This window comes from Podarcis melisellensis (genome assembly GCF_964234715.1).
Source record: "Podarcis melisellensis genome assembly, chromosome: 9".
NCBI lineage: Eukaryota > Metazoa > Chordata > Lepidosauria > Squamata > Lacertidae > Podarcis > Podarcis melisellensis.
In genome coordinates this window covers 10,541,219-10,559,331 of record NC_138541.1, presented here as the reverse complement: position 1 = coordinate 10,559,331, position 18,113 = coordinate 10,541,219, and the positions used below count along the sequence as shown (strand labels likewise).

The window sequence follows — 18,113 nt, the reverse complement described above, 5'->3', positions numbered from 1 at the left end:
CCCCGCTCTCCTCCTTGTTTTGTTTCCCTCGAGTTGCTTTGGGCGGAGGGATTCGCAGCCGCGGCAGCGATGCGGTCCTGTAGGAGGAGGGGGGAAAATAAACCCTCTCGTTTTCTCACTTCCCGCCCCCCACGAATGCAATATACCTCATCGAACGCCAGTAGCGATTTGGGGAACGGCGGGAATGCTTCCTCCCATCAACCACGCAAATGAATGCCCTTTGCTTTTAACCGAGAGGCGGAAGGACACTCCATGCCTAGGACGCATCGCTCTTTTTAAAGGGACAAAGGTGGGGGCGGGAGGAAAACCTTCGTTTTGAAAAGTCCGCCCAAAAGGCTGCTTGCTGATTGGTGGGAGGCTGCAGCGCGGTGATTGGACGCGGGGGGCGGGCCTCTTTTTTTGTTGTTTCTGCGCCGGCCATCCGAATGTTTTGTGGTTCAGAGGAGTTGGCGCTGACTGGTGGGAGGTGACGGCAGCTCGCTGTCAAGATCAGCCAATGAGGAGAGAGACCTTTGGCTTCTCCCTCCCTCGGGGCTCTTTTTTGTTTTCCTCCTCCAGCTGATTCTACGGCGAGGCGGGGATGACGTGGGGGAGGGGAGAGAAGCGCCCAACTGCCATTTCCCAACTGTCATTTTCTGGGGGTGGGGGCTGGGCCGAAGAAAATGGAGGGGCGCAGCTTCACCTCTTGCTCAGCTGCAGCCTTTTCAGAGTCAAGGTCTCCAGAGGGCATTCCTCAACCCCAAACATTATTTGTTTGTTTGTTCAAACTGTACCAAGGTCTCCAGAGGTGAACTCCCAACTCCATTTTTATTTATTTGTTTTTGTAAAAATAGTGTGTGTGGGGAGAACCTCAGTGGTTAACAAAGAAAGAAAAAACGATGAAATTATTGCTAAAAATTTGTTGTTGTTTAGTCATTTAGTCCTCTTCATGACTCCATGGACCAGAGCACGCCAGGCACTCCTGTCTTCCACTGCCTCCCGCAGTTTGGTCAGACTCATGTTTGTAGCTTCGAGGACACTGTCCAACCATCCCGTCCTCTGTCGCCCCCTTCTCCTTGTGGCCTCCATCTTTCCCAACATCAGGGTCTTTTCCAGGGAGTCTTCTCTTCTCATGAGGTGGCCAAAGTATTGGAGCCTCAGCTTCAGGATCTGTCCTTCCAGTGAGCACTCAGGGCTGATTTCCTTCAGAATGGAGAGGTTTGATCTTCTTGCAGTCCATGGGACTCTCAAGAGTCTCCTCCAGCACCATAATTCAAAAACATCAATTCTTCGGCGATCAGCCTTCTTTATGGTCCAGCTCTCACTTCCATACATCACTACTGGGAAAACCATAGCTTTTACTATACAGACCTTTGTTGGCAAGGGGATGTCTCTGCTTTTTAAGATGCTGTCTAGGTTTGTCATTGCTTTTCTCCCAAGAAGCAGGCGTCTTTGAATTTTGTGACTGCTGTCACAATCTGCAGTGATCATGGAGCCCAAGAAAGTAAAATCTCTCACTGCCTCCATTTCTTCCCCTTCTATTTGCCAGGAGGTGATGGGCCCAGTGGCCATGATCTTCATTTTTTTGATGTTGAGCTTCAGACCATATTTTGTGCCCTCCTCTTTCACCCTCATTAAAAGGTTCTTTAATTCCTCCTCACTTTCTGCCATCAAGGTTGTGTCACCTGCATATCTGAGGTTGTTGATATTTCTTCCGGCAATCTTAATTCCGGCTTGGGATTCATCCAGCCCAGCCTTTACAGCCATAATTTAAAACACACGCAAAGTCAAAAACTGCAACAGAACATCAGTTTTAATAAGGACAAACAATAGGTTTTGGTCACAGGACAGTTGCAAGATGGACTTTTCTAGTGCAACTTCATGCTTTTAAACAAAGGCTGTCAAGGCTGGACATTTTTAGTTCTAAAGGTAAATGTTTTGGAAACCATTCATGGAAACTATTTAGCAATCTGAGCTTCTACAGGTTTTTCAGGGCTATGGTGTGTTTTAGGGATAAACAATGTTATTTTTACAAAGCAACAGAGTATTTACATAGAATATTTTGGGTGGCTCTAATCCTTCTGTTGTTGTTTAGCTGCTAAATTGCAGGCTGGTGTTACATGGATTATTTTAAAAGAAACCACAGGAGTATCATGTTCCCGATGGTCACCAAGCTGGTTTTCTTTGCATAATACCGAAAGCAGCAATAGTTGTAAAACATGATTACAATGACACAATCCCAGTTCAGGGGTGTTGGGGCACTTAATCAAGTCAGCCTAACATAATTTGGGCTAATTAATTAAGTCAGCCTAACATAATTTGGGGGTGCAAGACCTTTTTTTGCTGGGGGCATTTGGAAGTTGAAACATCAAAGCCATATTTAGCTATGGAAATAATAGCTCAAAGGTGCTGATGTGTACCAGCAATGGAAATGTGGAACAGAGCAGAGGAATAGATTGGTACCAGGGATGGCCAAGCAACCTCATTTAGAGGGATAGCTTGCAATGGAGCTATGTGTCCTTTTCATGAGTGCAGGGTTGAGCCAAGAAGAGTGGAAACAGCTGCTACAAACCAGGATGTTGAGAGGCATTGCTTCTCACTCTTTGGGCAGATACCTCTCCTGTTGGGAAATGGCCTTGAAGGCCCTTAAATCTAGGGGCTGGGTGGGGATTCTTTAATGGACAATTATTTAGTTACCATACGTAAACTAATTTCTAGCCCACTTTTTTTCTAGACAGATATTGTGAAGAGTAAACAGTCATATAAGGGAGGAGTTTGATGAAGTGATACGGAGATCATGACCTGAGAGGGCAACGTCCCCTCTCTTCCTCCAAGGCGCTGTGCCTCTTTGGCATGCCGATCAGAAGCTTGGCGGTTCGAATCCGCGCAACAGGGTGAGCTCTCGTGTTTTTTTTGTTTTTTTTTTAAAATATTTTTTATTAAGGATTTTCTTGTTTTACAGAAGTGTAGTGCCTCGTATTTTTTTTTTCCTTCTTCTTCCACGTAGCGTTTTTACAAATCTGTTTCATTTGTTGAGGCATTAGGGGGAGAAGAAAAAAGAAAGAAAAAAGAAAGGGGGTGGAGAGAGGGAAGATGGATGGGAGTGGGGTCGGGTGGCGGTGTTTCTATTATGCTTAATGTATGTAGAGTTTGGTGTCAGCGTGCTTGCGTTGTTCACTTGTGTTTCTTTGGTGGTGAGAGAGGTTGGGGTTGGCCTAGGGTGTGATTGTTTGCTTGTGATTGGCTGTGGTGATCTTTGTTTTCGTGTGTGAGTGAGGTGGGTGGGTGTTTTGGATCAGGTTAGCCATATTGATTTGTATGCTGTTGGTGGATTATTGTCATTGTCCTGTTGGGCTGTGTATGTGATAAAGGGGAGCCTTTATCTTCTGTTTGTCCCCGTGTCAGTTTCAGTTTATTAGTTAGTTTTTCTAGTAGGGCTGTTTCCCATACTATTTGGAACCATTGGTCCATGCTTACTCCTGACAGGTCTCTCCAGTGTCTGGTTATGATGTTTCTGGCTGCTGAGAGCAGGTGGGTTATGAGTTCTTTGTGGTGTAAATGGGCATTGTTGTCTTGGAAGATGTTTAGTAGGGCCAATTCTGGGGTGATGTCTATTACTTGCTTAGTTATTTTACATATTTCTTGTATGGCTGTTGTCCAGAATAGTTGAATTTTGGGACACTCCCACCACATGTGGAGGTATGTGCCTGTGGAGGTGCACCCTCTCCAGCATTTTGGTGAGGTTCCTGGGTGTATTAGCGCTAGTTTCCTTGGTGTTAGGTACCACCTGTAGGTGAGTTTCAGTGTGAGTTCTTTTCTTTTCGTTGATATGGATTTAAAGGGGGGTTTAGACCACATTCTGGTCCATTGAGTGGGGTTAATCTCATAGCCTATGTCATTCTCCCATTGTTTTTTGATTGCGTCTAGGGGATTTGCGGGATTTTGGAGTAGTATTTTGTATATTGCGGATACCGTCCCTTTACCGTTTCCCTTTGTTGTTAGGAGGAGGTTTTCGAAGGTTGTCAGGGGCCTAGTTGCTGCTGATTTTACTGTTGGGTTGTTTAAGAGGGCATGTAGTTGGTGTTGTGTTAACCAGGTCATTTGGGTGTCTTCTAGTTTGTCTTGTATTTCTTGTGTTGACAAGGGTTTGTTATTTTTATAAAAGTCTATTAGGCGATATAAGCCTTTGGTTCGCCAGGTTTTTGTCTGGAGGTTTTGTGCTGCATGGTAGAATAATGGGTGGTGCGCCAGGGGGATTAGTGGGGATGGGCTTGGGGATAGTTTGCCTATTTGTGTTTTCCATGCTTTGAGCATGGTCTGTGTGTACCTGTTAAGCGTTGTGGGAATTTTCTTTAGTTTGTTTGGGAGGAGTGGGTATGTTGTGGTGCAGGTGTTTTCAATTGTGTCCCTCTCTAGGTGTACCCATTGTTTTGTCTCATCTTCTAGTATATATGGGATTATATGGCGTATTTGGTTGGCATTGTAATATGCTTCTATGTTGGGGATTCCCCATCCTCCTTCTGAGGTGGGGAGGTGCAGGTATTTGGAGCTTATTCTTGGTTTTTTATGTGAGAAGATGAAAGAGTGTAGTTTTCTCTGCCAACTGCGAAGTTGGGTTGAGGGGATCCAGATTGGGAGGGTTTGGAATAGGTAGGTTAGTTTTGGGAGTGTGATCATTTTGATCATGGCTATTTTGTCTGAGAGAGTGAAATTCATGTTATTCCATCTCTTTAGGTCTTTGTTAATTTGTCGCCACAGGGGCTTGTAGTTGTGGAGGTACAATTTATTGAGGTTTCTGGTTATTTGTACCCCTAGGTATCTGAACTTGGTGTGGCAAAGTTTTATTTTGGTGACCTTCGTGAGTTCTTTTTGGGTGTGAGGAGGGGTGTTAAAGCACATAGCTTCTGACTTTGTAAAATTTACCTGTAGGCCCGACACCATTGCAAATGTGTTGAGTTCTCTGATTAGGGAGGTTGCTGTGCTTATGGGGTCTGGTGTTGTGACCATTAGGTCATCTGCAAAGAGCCCTAATTTATAGGTTCTGCCTTTTATTTCCACTCCCTTGATGTCTGTGGCTGCTCGGATGCGGATTGCTAAGGGTTCCAAAGCCAGGATAAATAAGAAGGGAGACAGTGGGCATCCTTGTTTCGTGCCTCTTTGGATAGCTATAGTATTAGAATCCATATTATTAGTTCTGCATTTTGCTGAAGCTTGTGAGTATATTTGTTTGAGGATTTGTAGGAAGTTGGGGCCAAATTTCATGTTAGTTAGTACTGCTAATATGTATTTCCACTCCAAGCAGTCAAAGGCTTTGAGGATGTCTAGGGACATAATTGTCAATGGGAGTTTGGTTGCCTTGCTGTGTTCGATCAGGTTCAGTAGTTTCCTGATGGGGTCTGTTATATTGCGGCCAGGGACAAAGCCAGTCTGGTCTGGGGCTATTAATTTGTGTAGGAAGGTTTTTAGGCGGTTGGCCAAGATTGATGTGAATATCTTGTAGTCTTGGTTTATTAATGAGATTGGGCGGTATGATTCTACTTTGAGGCTATCTTTTAGTGGTTTGGGGATGGAGACTATTTTGGAGTGGGTCCAGGTTTTGGGGATGGGGCCCCCTTTTATGATGTCGTTGAATAGGCGGGTCATGTAGGGCATCAAGGGTTCTTTGAATTTCCTATAGAATTCTGCTGTGAAGCCATCTGGGCCTGGGGCTTTGTGTGGTTTCAGGTTTTTGAGGACCGCATCTATTTCCTCTGGGGTGATAGGGCTGTCCATGAATTCCTGTTCCTCATCAGTTAGGGTAGGCATGGTCAGTCCTGCTAGGAATGTTCTGATTTCCTTCTCTGGTGGGTTATGGGAGGTGTATAGGTTGGAGTAGAATTCTGCAAATTCTGAGGTTATTTCTTTGGGGGAGAATGTTATGTTGCCGTCTTTTTTGGTGATGCAGTGTATTCTTGTTTTGAGTGCTTTTTTCCTACATCTATTTGCTAGTAATCTGGAGTTTTTCCCTCCATATTCATAGAAACGTTGTTTAGAGTATAGAATGTTGATCATTGTTTTGTTAATTTCTAGGGAGTCTAGTTCTCTCCTTTTTTGTTCTATAAGTTTGAGGAGTTTTTTAGATCCTGTTTGTTTATAGCGTGATGAGAGGGCTGTGATGTCTTGTTCTATTTTGCTAATTTTTGAGGAGGTTTGTTTTTTAAGGAATGTTTTCTCTTTTATGCAAGCTCCTCTGGTGACCGCTTTCATTGCGTCCCATAGGAGGGGGGTTGTTATATTGTTTACATCGTTTTCCTTGAAGTAGTTTTGGAGGGTTTTTGTGAGACTCTCTCTAATTTGTTTGTTTGTAGTTAGGATGGGACTGAAGGACCATGAAGGGGTGGTTTGTGTTCCTTCTCCTATTTTAACAATGACTTCTACTGGGGCGTGATCTGTGATTTTAATGTTACCTATGTTTGTTGATTCTACTGAGGGGATCAGACCCTGTGTGAGTAGAATGCTGTCCAGTCTGGACACTGTATCATGGCGTCCCGATTGGAATGTATGGCTGATGTCTCCCGGGTTTTGCTCACCCCAAATGTCGTAGAGACCCCTGTTTTTTAGCATTTTTAGTAACTTGTAAGAGTTCCTAGTTGTTGGGGGTTTCCTTCGGAGGAAGGTTGCCCATGGGGTTGTGGGGTGGATATCTTTCAGGGATAAACCTTTCATATTTAGGTTGAGGTCCCCTCCTAGGATTGCTTCCCCTTCAGAGAAGGAGAGGAATTTGTTTAGTATCTTCTGGAAGAATTCTAATTGTTTCGTGTTTGGGGCATATATGGAGCCGATTGTCAGTTTGATTTTGCCATCTAGTGTCCCGTTTAGCAAAAATGAATCTGCCTTTTTTGTCCTTGAGGACTGTTGTGGCAGTGAAGTTCAGGTCTCTACTGAGTATTATGGCTACACCACGAGCTTTCCCTGAGCCTTGTGCGACCCACTGTTGATTGAAGCGGGGGTCGCTCAGGAGTTTGCTGCCTTTGGGTGGGTTGTGTATTTCTTGTAGGAAGGTGATGTGTGGTTTCATGGTGTTTATGTATGAGGTGATGCGTTTTCTTTTGATGGGGTTTCCCAGCCCCCTCACATTTAATGTAATTGCTTTTAGGCTAGCCATCTTGCTTATCTATTATGTGGGGCGATTCCCTGCCAACCCGTTCGGGTTGTCTTGTGTCTCTCTCTTCGCGTTGTTTAAAGAACCAGTGGGGTTGCGCTGACCTAGGGTGTGGAGGGTGGGGGGCTAGTGGGATTAGAGTGAGATTTGGGTTAAAGAGTAGGGGGTAAGTTGTAGGGAGTTTCCTATATGTAGTCATATAGGCGTTTGTTTGGGGTATTTTGGGCCATCTGGCATTTAGCCGGTTGGTCCTAGGTCTCAGCTGGTGTGGAAGGCCATGTTCAAGGACAGGCCATCCCCCCTGTTGTTTGCGATGGGGGGTGATCAGCGAGACAGTGTGAAGTGACTTTGTAACGTCGCTATCAGGTATAAGGTTCGTAAGCAATGTTGCCAATGTTATGAGCAACATTGTTGGTGTGTTGGGGTGGGGATGTGGGTGTTGGTACGCTCTGGTGCCACCATATTGCTGGTTGGGTATCAGATTTTAGCCTGATTGTGGGTTGTGTTATTAAGGTTGGAGTTGTTTTTCCTTAGTATGGAGTATGAGGATGTTGAAGGTGTGGGTGATGGGGAATGTGGTTGAGGTCGTCTGGACTGGTGTTGGGGTTTCTGTGGGGGTGCGGGGCTGGGGGGATGTTGATGGTGTTAACTAAATCTATGTTTTGGGGGGGGGAAAGAGGGGGAAAAGGGGGGGAGAAATCACCAGTCCTTCGGTTTGTGGTTTTTTCCTGGTTGCTTCATTCAGCTGCGGTTGTTGTTGTTATTGTAGGGTTGTCCATCTACGATGAATTGGTTTGGTTAATCTTGGTCTGGTTTCTGGTGTCGTATGGCCGGCGGGACGGTTCTGAGCATGATGCTTGCCTGTATTGGTTTGCGTTGTTCTGCCGCCTCTGTTGATTCTTTTTCCTCTGTACCGTCGTCCAGTTGTTTGCTGTTGTTTCCTCCTGGTTGGGGCTGTCATTTGGTGGGTTTGTCGGTTGCCATTCCGGTGGGAGGTCGAGTTCAAGGTTCTTTAGTAGTTGCAGGGCCTCAGGTATGTTGGTAGCCATGTGTTGTGTTGTATTGGTTGTTGCAATGAGGCGGAAGGGGAAGCCCCATCGGTATTTGATCCCTGCTTGTTGGAGACGCTGGGTGCATGGGCGCAGGCTTTTCCTCCGGTTTAGGGTATCCTGAGATAGGTCTTGTAGGGCCAGAATGGGGGTTTCTCCGTATCGAAGGTTGCTTGAGTTTCTGAGGTGGTGCCATATCTCTTCCTTCTTTTTGTAGCGTGTGAAGCATACAATGATGTCTCTTGGGGGGGCGCTGGGTTTTGGCATAGGTTTTAGGGCTCTGTGTGCCCTCTCCAAGTCATCCACCTCGAGTTTCAGGCTTGGGATTGTGTTTTTCAGCCAGCGTATAATTAGGTCTGCTGGGCTTTTCTCCTCTGTTTTTTCAGGAAAGTTGCGGAAGCGGATGTTACAACGTCTATTGCGATCTTCAAGGTCAGCTTGTTTAATTTTCATCTCTCTGTGTTCTGCTTCCATTTGGTTTACCAGTTCGTCCAGTTTCTTGTTCACACGTGCGTTCTCCTCCCGGTATTGCTCTATTATTTTTTCTTGCATTTGGTTTTTGTTCTCTAGAGCTTCCACTTTGGAGGTTAGATTGTTGATTAGTACCTGCATGGGAGCCATTGTGGCCTTCAGTGTTTCTTCTAATCTTGCTTCCATTTCCCTCAGATCTCGTTTCGTTATTGGGTGGTCATCATCTTGAAGGGGAGTTGCCATCTTAGCATTGTTTGCCATCTCCCTGGTTGGTGTCATCTCGGTCTCCTTGATAGTTTTGGTTTGAGGTTGGCTTGGCGTCCACTTGGGGTAGGGCGTGTGGTGGTTAGGAGTTGTGGCAGTGGTGATTCCTGGGTATTGTTGGGTTGTTGAGCTGATCAGGCTTTGTTGGCTGGTGGCTTTTACAGAGCGTTTGGATTAGGTGGTCATTTGTGTCACTTCTAGCCTGTGTTTTAAGAACTTCTCTTGGGTTTTCTGTAGTTGCCTCAGCGATGCCGCCGAGGCTGGGGGGGAGGGCAGGTAAGCAGAGATGGGTAGACTAACAGACAGACAGTTCATATAAAGGGAGGGGGGTTAGCAGGTAGAGATGCAAGAGATTAGAGGGGTGGGGCCAGGGGAAATATGTGTTTAGGAGGGGGTTGTATATATCCAAAAGGGGTACTGGGGTCCAGTTAAGGTGGGAATTGGGGTTGGGAGTGCGCTTAGAAACAGAGACAGACAAATAGGCTATATGTAAAGGGTGGAGGGAGAAAAGGGAAGAAGAGGAGGAAGAAGAAGAAGAAGAAGAAGAAAAAGAAGAAAGAAGAAAGAAGAAAGAAAGAAGAAAGAAAGAAGAAAGAAAGAAAGAAAGAAAGAAAGAAAGAAAGAAAGAAAGAAAGAAAGAAAGAAAGAAAGAAAGAAAGAAAGGGGGAGGCGGGGGGAGAGAGGGGAGATTGGAGTAAGAGAGGAGGGAGAGAGAGAGAGAGAGAGAGGAGAGATAGTACAGTAATATCAGTGGTATTAGATTGCAGCAGTAGTTCCTTTAGGGGAAGGGGGGATGGAGAGAGGGAGGAGGGAGAGAAAAGGAGAGGAGGAGGGGGAGGGGTGGGAGAGGGAAGGAGAAGAAAAGAGAGGGGGAGAGGGGAGGAGGGAGGGAGGGAGAGCTGCTGCAATGGTATGGGGGAAAGTCTTATTTTAAAAGAGGGGGTGGGGGGAAGGGCTCCCCTCTCATAAACAAACTGACAGACAGGCTAAAACGGGGGGGGGGGTTGATTTTTTTTTAAAAAATACAAGGGATAGAAAGCAAAATTGGGGATGAAAAATGAAAGGTGGGATAAAGGGAAAAAATGAGGAGTGGTGAAGAGAGAGAGGGGAGAGAAAAAAGGGAGAGAAAAATAAAAGGGGGGAGTTGAGGGGGGGAGTATCAATAACAATAACAGTGATGTAGAGGAAATTTTTGTTTTAAAAGAGAGTGGTGGTTGTAGCTGGGGGTGAAAGATTTCCCCCTCAAGAACAAGCCAACAAATAGAAAAGAAAGGGCTTTAAAAAGAGAGGGGGGGAATGTGTGTGTGTGTTGTTGTTTTTTTTAAAAATAAAAAATAAAAATAAATAATACTATTTCCCCCTAATTATTGTTCTTATTTTTTGTTTGTAAAAAAGTAATTAAAATTGTACGGGTAAAAGATAAAAATGAGAATTAAAGGTAAAAAAAAAAGAAAAAGAAAGGGGGGGTTGTCTTTAGATAGATAGGTAGATAGATAGAGTTTTTTATTTAAAAATAAAAATAAAAATGAGTAAGGTATAGGTAAAAGAGAGTGGAAAGTCTGGGGCGAAGTGGCAGTCCCAGGAAACGGCCTGTGATGGTTCAGGGCTGTTTTCTGGGTACTGCCATTTTAATTCTTAAGAGGGGAGTTTGAGGTGAAAATAAAATGAGGTTTAAATTGAGGGGGTGTGTGTGTGGAAAAGTGTGTCTTTAAATAGTGTGTAGAAAAGATAGAAATGAAAATAAAGATTCAATTAAAGGGTGGCTGCAGCAGCAGTGGCCCCTCTTTTAAAAAGAAAAATGATAAAAGTAGGTATATGGGGGGGAATAAAAAAGTATTTCTTTTTTTTAAAAAAAAAAAGGGGGGGAAGGGGTAGGGGTAGGAAGGGGTTAAAAAAAGGGATTTTGTTTGTTTTTAGAAAAAAGGAGAGAAAAAAGGGGGTAGTTTCTTCCTTTTTGCGATCTCCTTTGTCATGCGGCTTTGCATGGAGAGGTAGGCTCCGGTCGGCTCCGGTCGGCTCAGCCACGTGTTTTCGCAGCGTCTTTTGCCTTCCCGTGTTCACCTACCTCCCCTCTTCTTTGTCGGCAGAGATGGGGGCATCAGCGGTAAATTTAGGGCTCCTTTTTCTTTCTTTCTTTCTTTCTTTCTTTCTTTCTTTCTTTCTTTCTTTCTTTCTTTCTTTCTTTCTTTCTTTCTTTCTTTCTTTCTTCTTCTTTCCCTCTTTTCTTTTTCTCCCTCTCTGCGTTGGCTCCACTGTTCCTGGGTTTGGAGCTCCTCTCGGCTGTTGGGGGGGGTGGTCGGGTGCCTTTCCGGCTCAATCAAGGTCGTGGGGGGGGTGTTTTGGCTCCTTTGAAAGACACCCCCGATTCCTCTCCGTTGGCAGTGTGGCAGCAGCAGACCTGGGAGCCCGGGGATCGGCCAGACAGAGCCTTTTACTCTGGCTGGCTTCAGGAGCTCTTTTCTGTTGCTGCAGCCGCCATGCTGCCTAGGCGGAAGTCCCAGGGTGAGCTCTCGTTGTTCTTTCCCAGCTTCTGCAAACCTAGCAGTTTGAAAGCACACCAGTGCAAGCAGATAAATAGGTAGCGTTGTGGCAGGGAGGTAAACGGCGTTTCCGTGTGCTCTGGTTTCCGTCACGGTGTGCCGTTGTGCCAGAAGTGGTTTAGTCCTGCTGGCCACATGACCCGGAAAGCTGTCTGTGGACAAACGCCGGTTCCCTCGGCCTGAAGCGAGATGAATGTTGCAACCCCATAGTCGCCTTTGACTGGACGTAACCCTCCAGGGGTCCTTTACCTTTTTTTTAATAAAAAAAACACCTCTAGCCAATAGGTGGGGGTCACAGGAGGAAAGCCCTGCTGTTCTAGCAGAAATTATTGTGTGCGTTTCCACTAGCAAGGGGCTCATCGGCTGAATACAACCAACAGTAATCAACAACCAAGACGCATGATACTTTTTCTCATTTCTTTCTTTTAGTCAGTGCTGTTTTTCTGGAAAAAGAGATGCCGGAACTCACCATAAACACTTCCCTCGTTCTCTTAGAATGGCAATGGCACCTACTTGAGAGGGGCTGGAACTGAGTTATTGGAAGTTCCCCCTGGAAAAAAATTCCTGCTTTTAATTGTGTTTGTTAATCTTTGTCCCCCTCCATCTCAACATAAGTATGTATCTCTGTGATGAATACTGAGTACAGTATATATAAATTTTAAAACATTAAAAACACATAAGACAAATAAAAGGCAGTAATAAATTTCAAGAGTACCACAACAGCTGTGAGAACATTGTTAGCGAAGAATTGGAAGAAACAAGATTTACCAACTATCGAAGAATGGCAGATGAAGATGATGGACTATATGGAACTTGCCAAACTGACCGGGAGACTCCGAGACCAGAGAGAAGAGGTGGTGGAAGAAGTTTAAGGAATATTTGAAAAAAATATCTTAATATTTAAACCTTAGAATAGCTTTGGAAGCGGATATAGGCTGTAGGGTTAGAAGTAGAAGATAGGGTATTTTATAGTAGTATTATTTGTAAGGGATAAAATGTGAAGTTATTTTAAGTATGATTAAAAAAAAGATGCTTAGAAATTATGATATACGTAAACTGCTAAAGATGAAGTAAAGTGAAAATCAGATAGGTGGGACTTGGGGAAGCCCACCTTAACAATGTTTAGAAAAATAAGGATATGACAAGAATTTGTTCGTATTATTTGTCTTCTCTGTGTTTTTTATTTGTGTTATAAAATGATTAAAAATTTTTTTTGGGGAAAAAGGAAATTTCAAGAGTACCAGTGGAGGCTGGTCGATTAGGGTGAATGCAACCTCAGCCTGCCTTCTTACTTCAAGTTGTAGAATCATAGAGTGGGAAGAGATTCCAAAGGTCAACTAATCCAATCCCCTGCAATCCTTCCCACAGCCATCCCTGGGTTTGCGTGAACCACTAACCTTCTGATTAACAGCCAGATGCACTGTCCCATTGGGGGGGGGGTGCTACTACCTGTTGGCTTCTTCCTCCTCCTTAGTCCCTTGTGCAACTCAGCAGAGAGGAGGATGGTGAGAAAACTATACTTAGTTGGCTCTGCCTGTTATTGGCTTTGGCTCTGCACACTGTTGGGCTTCCTGTCTTCCACCCTACTAGTCTCAATGGGAACCAGCCAGCACTGAAGTGAACAACCATCTTTTTAAAACAAGCACCAACCTTAAGGTTACCAGAGTTAGGTGATAACGTCATAACTGGAGTCTTGCAACTCCTAAGCTGCTTGGCTGGCGAGATGGCGGCTGTCCAACGAACAAAGTTGCCAATCACTGCTTTGCCCAATCAAGAGCCTAATGTTATAGCACTACCGGCTATAGTGGAAACTCCAGTAACTTCAAACTATTCATTATCACGTGTGAGAGCCAAAAGGAGCTACTTACTATGTGAGGCTTAATCAAGGAAAATGAAAACCCAGGCATCACTGATTATTTATTTAATATATTCCTGTAGGACATCCAATAGCATATGAAATGTGGGCAATTCGCATAAATAGAAGATTGAAATGCAAAATTAAAATACAAAACAGTAAGGAAACCAAATGTGATGTGTTTTCCTTACTAATGGCAAATGCTACCCTGGGGTTATCCGTCAATATACATTTTTAGCTAATGGTGTGTACTGTATTGAACATTTAGTTATGACTCTTATCTCAACTGCAATCCAAAGCCTCCATCCCATTTTGTGTGCAAGGGAACTCACCTTCATTGCAGTGAGATAAGAGAGACTGGTTGGAATGAACGCAACACTAGCAGCATATTCCTTGCCATTTCTTCTCAGAAGTAAGTCCTATTTAATTCAATGGGTCTTACTCACAGGTAAGCAGACTTAGGACAGCTGTCAGATATGTCATCATTTTATTGAACACGTAAGGTGAGAGCCGACTAAGTCAGAATAGACTCACTGAAATGCAAGATACTTTACATTCCAGTGGGTCTACTCTGAGTATGACTTACCTTGGCTATCACACATTATCCCCATGATTCAGATAATGGCTCCAGCATTGCAACTGCTGTATTTGAAAAAAAACATAATTACCATTAATGGGAACTGGGTTCATTGGTCATTGACTACGCTTCACACTAGTAAAGTCTAACAGGCCATGTCTGTGCTTCAAAATGAACTGTGTTATGACTTCACCCAGCACAGCATAGGAAGATTATCACCTTTGATATATCACCGAGGATAATAACATAAGTTGAAGACACTCCTCCAGTGAGCAAAATAAATGGATTCATATTAAACTCTCCCTCAAGTCAGAGAAACTTGACTGAGCAACCCAAAGACTTGCTGTAAGGAAAGACAGGTATGTTTAGGGAGGTGGCAGAAATAATGTTAGTCTCACTTGGAACAATGCCAGCTCTACACATGATATTTAATTAGATTTAAGATTTAAGCTGTGATATGACCTGTGTGGGTTTACCCTCCCAGCATATTTTTAAAATTAGTGTGGGATGATTCAGAAGGAAACCATGCCTGTTCTTACAAGGAAACAGATTTGGTTTCTTCAGTGTGATTCCGTGTACAATAAGAGAGTCGCAGGACACCAAGGAAAAGGAAATTAGCAAAAATTTCATGGGAAGCCAAACCTTTTTTTCTGCATAAAAGGCATGCCCATAAATGGCAGAAGTGTTCGTTATGCCACAATTGTCTTCTGAATAATCCAAGCATTCGAAGAATAAATAAATTATGGTAAGGGTTACTTACTATCACAAAGTAGTCATTCTGATTGAACAGTCTGGTTTCCAAAAATGCGTTAACAAGCGGGAAAATTACCCAGGGGCATGACTCAGAGTGGGATAATTCAAGATGATAAAATACCCATTAACCGAAAACAAAAGGAATAATTACAACTCATTTGGGGAATTAACCATTTTGCTAAAAAACATGGACGGATCTAAAAACCATGTGAAGGACTCTTATAATTGGCCGAGCTAAGATAGCTTTAATTCTTCTTGAGCAGAAGGCACAGCTGTGGAATAAAAAACAGGCAGCGGATTGTCATATGTGACCATGTTGTACATGTATTCTGTGGCCACACAGTGTTGTTGCATCTTGGTGTACATGTAATTCTCATGTGCAATTCTCATGCGCAATTATTTTTACATGGGTTACATGCTTTTTCCTACATAAAAGTATTTTCTATGTAACACTGACATGGCCTACTTTATGCATTGTCCCTCTGCCTCTGAGAGACCTCTCTGTGTACATGTTCAGAAGACGATGTAAATGCCATATCATTATGAATACTGTACATGAATTTGAGAATCTAATGCATGTGGTGGTTTCTTGACTTATGTGCACATGGTGAAAATTTTGAGCCTTTTTTTCAAATATATGACCATGTATATACTTTTTCCAGTAGGAAGATTAATGTAGAACTCAAAGCAAAACTAGGGAGTAATTTTTTTAAAAAAAGGATGTTATTTAAACTGTACAACAAAATAATAAGAACACACATAATTATAATTATCCATGGATTGCAATGATCTCTAATAGAATTTCATACACAAAGATCAATTCTATAATATTTAATATATTTCTGAAAATCTCAGCATGTTTATATGTCGAGAGGCAATCTTTCTTTAATTACATCTCCAAGATCTACTTGAAGATCTACCTGTACTGGTTTCTCTCCCCACCCCGCACCCAAATATGGGGGTAATATCACAGGCATTGAATAAAGGCTCCCCTTCAACTGTGTATCTAATGAATATCTCAGACTTCTTCTACATACATGAGCCTATTGCTCAGCCTATTCTAAGCTGCATTTCTTTATCCCAATGGCTTTACATTTCAGTGCCAAACTACCTCTTAAGAGAAGTATGCACTTAAACTGGATACTTTTATTTTGAAGAAAGAACCCCAATCTGGAATGAACATGGGGGTCTGTGCCAATTTTCTGCTGAACCTCCTCCTATAGCTACTTTGCCCTCAAAGGGACTGTTTGGAGTAAACAAGACTTTCTGGGGTAAATAGCACCTAGTTCAGTGATTTTTGGCAGGACACCAACCTGGAACAGAAACACATTCCAGAATGGGGCCCTGTGGCTGTTTTTTCTTCAAAATAAAAACTTCCCATTTGTCACATCTGGTTTGGGACTTTGCTTCTTAGGCCCAAGTGATTCTTAGTTTAAAGTTGTATTGAACAAAATATGCACAGTTGTTAAATATGTTTTTGTGTAAGAACAAATCCTCTTCCCCTGAGCTCCTGACCTGACCACCCTACTGAGTATCACCAGAACCAATTCAAAAACTCAAATTCTGCTCTCCAGGACTGAGGTGAGGCATAAATGATTGTTCACGCCATTTCTGTTCACATCAACAGAACTGCAGCAATGCAGATGCCAGAACAATCCACTTTTTGTACTTTCCTAGTGATGAGTTGCCTTCCATGCAAGTTAAATTGTATGAAAGTGAGCTGAATGTTTCACTAAACCCTTAGCTTGTGTCTGAGCAAGTCAGGGCAACTAGCAATTTGCATACAGAGCTCTGGAACATCCCGCCCCTCCCCCCCTTTTATTTGAAATAATATATACATAGAAGGCTTTTTATATTGACTACAAAATAGGGGTGGAGGTTACAACTGGGGAGAAGAGAGCTAGCTTTCCCTTCTCCTGCTGTGATTCACCACCACCACCAAAAACACCCCCTTTTGTTGGCATCCATCTGTCTTGAGAGACAATGGAGTGTGCCCTCAGGGGTGAAGTCAAATCACTGTGTTAGTGTTAAGTTGTGGGTGATTCTTCAAACAGCTCTTGTTTATTCACAGGCCAGGACAGAACTGAACTGAAGGGTTCAGTCAGCCTGCTTATATAGAGCTCCAGTACAATGTAACTGCAACAATTTTCTAAAACGATCCAATCGCTGATACCTTATTTGCATAACAATCTACAGTACCCCCCTGCTGGCCCAGGGTGAGAACTTCAGTACATAACTGTTAGCAGCACCAAAGTGACTTCTCCATTGCAGAAGCCAGGACAGTGTGCAGGGAGGTCTTCAGCTGATGTGGTCCAAAGGATAGCAGAGCCATGCATTTGGCTCCAGCTTGGCTGCAGGAGTTGCCGAAAGGAGGCGTACAAGGCGCCATCGAACCGCCTTAGGGATGCCACTCTGGCGCCATCGAACTGCCTTAGGGATGCCACTCTGGATTTGCGTAGGGTTTACTCCTTAGCCTTTTCTCCTGTAGACAACCTGCAAGGCAGTGGAGCTTTAGGGTCAGTTTTCCATCTCTTAGATGGGCTACATTCCCAGGTTTACCCCACTTCCTTCTACAGCACGTGCAGAAAACACCTTCTTGGCCATTGGACCCATGACTGGTCTCGTCCTCTGAATCTACTGGCAGATGTCTTCACATGCAGAGGAAATGCCTAACTCACTGAGGGTTTGAGATCTATTGGCTACCCTTACCAGTCAAAGCCATTCCCCGGGGTGTGACGCAGTTGCATGCTGACAGCTTCTAGGAGTCACAGGCGAGAGCTGAGTGCAGGGTGGGGACCAAAGGTGGACAAACTACCCCCGAAGAAGCATGACATGTCCCATCTACTGTAACACCCCAAAACACTCCTGAACACACCATGATCAGAAATGGAAATCTCTGCAGTGCAATTTAAATTACAGCAATTACAAGATTAAAATAAGAGGAAAAACAACCTAGCCTATTTTTCTCTAGATAGAAACACAGTCAGTAGCTGCATTGGATTTGAAATTGTTTTCATATATGTAACTTTTTAGTTTTTAGTTTTTTTATTTTTTAAATTATTGAATAAAACAAAGTATATAGGATTGCAGACAACTAGAATAATTTTTTTCCCTGGGTCATTTTTATAATAGTAACAATACTTAATAATAGTTAATCATCCTAACAATGATAATTAACTAATTAAAAATACAATATAGAATTGTTAACGTTTTTGTAATCTGGTGTTTCATAAAAGTGCTGCTAAATCATGACTCATCGTGTGTTTTAACTGTTCTTATATATGCAATTGTTTTATATATGTTTTTCTTTCATTGTGAAATCACTTTGAAGTTATTCATAAGGACGCCATTCATAAGTGAAATTAATAAATAAGCAATGCATGTTCCTTTTTTGTCTCCAGCTTTCAGCCACTGCACGCACTGCACCAACAGGCAGAGACCAGCCCATCTGTGGCCAATAATAATAATAATAATGTTGGGCCGG

General features: G+C 43.3%; 1 long non-coding RNA gene across 1 annotated transcript; it reads left to right on the top strand.

Annotated features, from left to right (window-relative positions):
* The first annotated feature begins 150 nt into the window (after positions 1–150).
* LOC309377809 lies at positions 151–15,179 on the top strand. The gene is made up of 3 exons (XR_014171666.1): positions 151–787; positions 2,714–2,873; positions 11,874–15,179. It is a non-coding gene; the product is annotated as an uncharacterized lncRNA (long non-coding RNA).
* Positions 15,180–18,113: the final 2,934 nt, after the last annotated feature.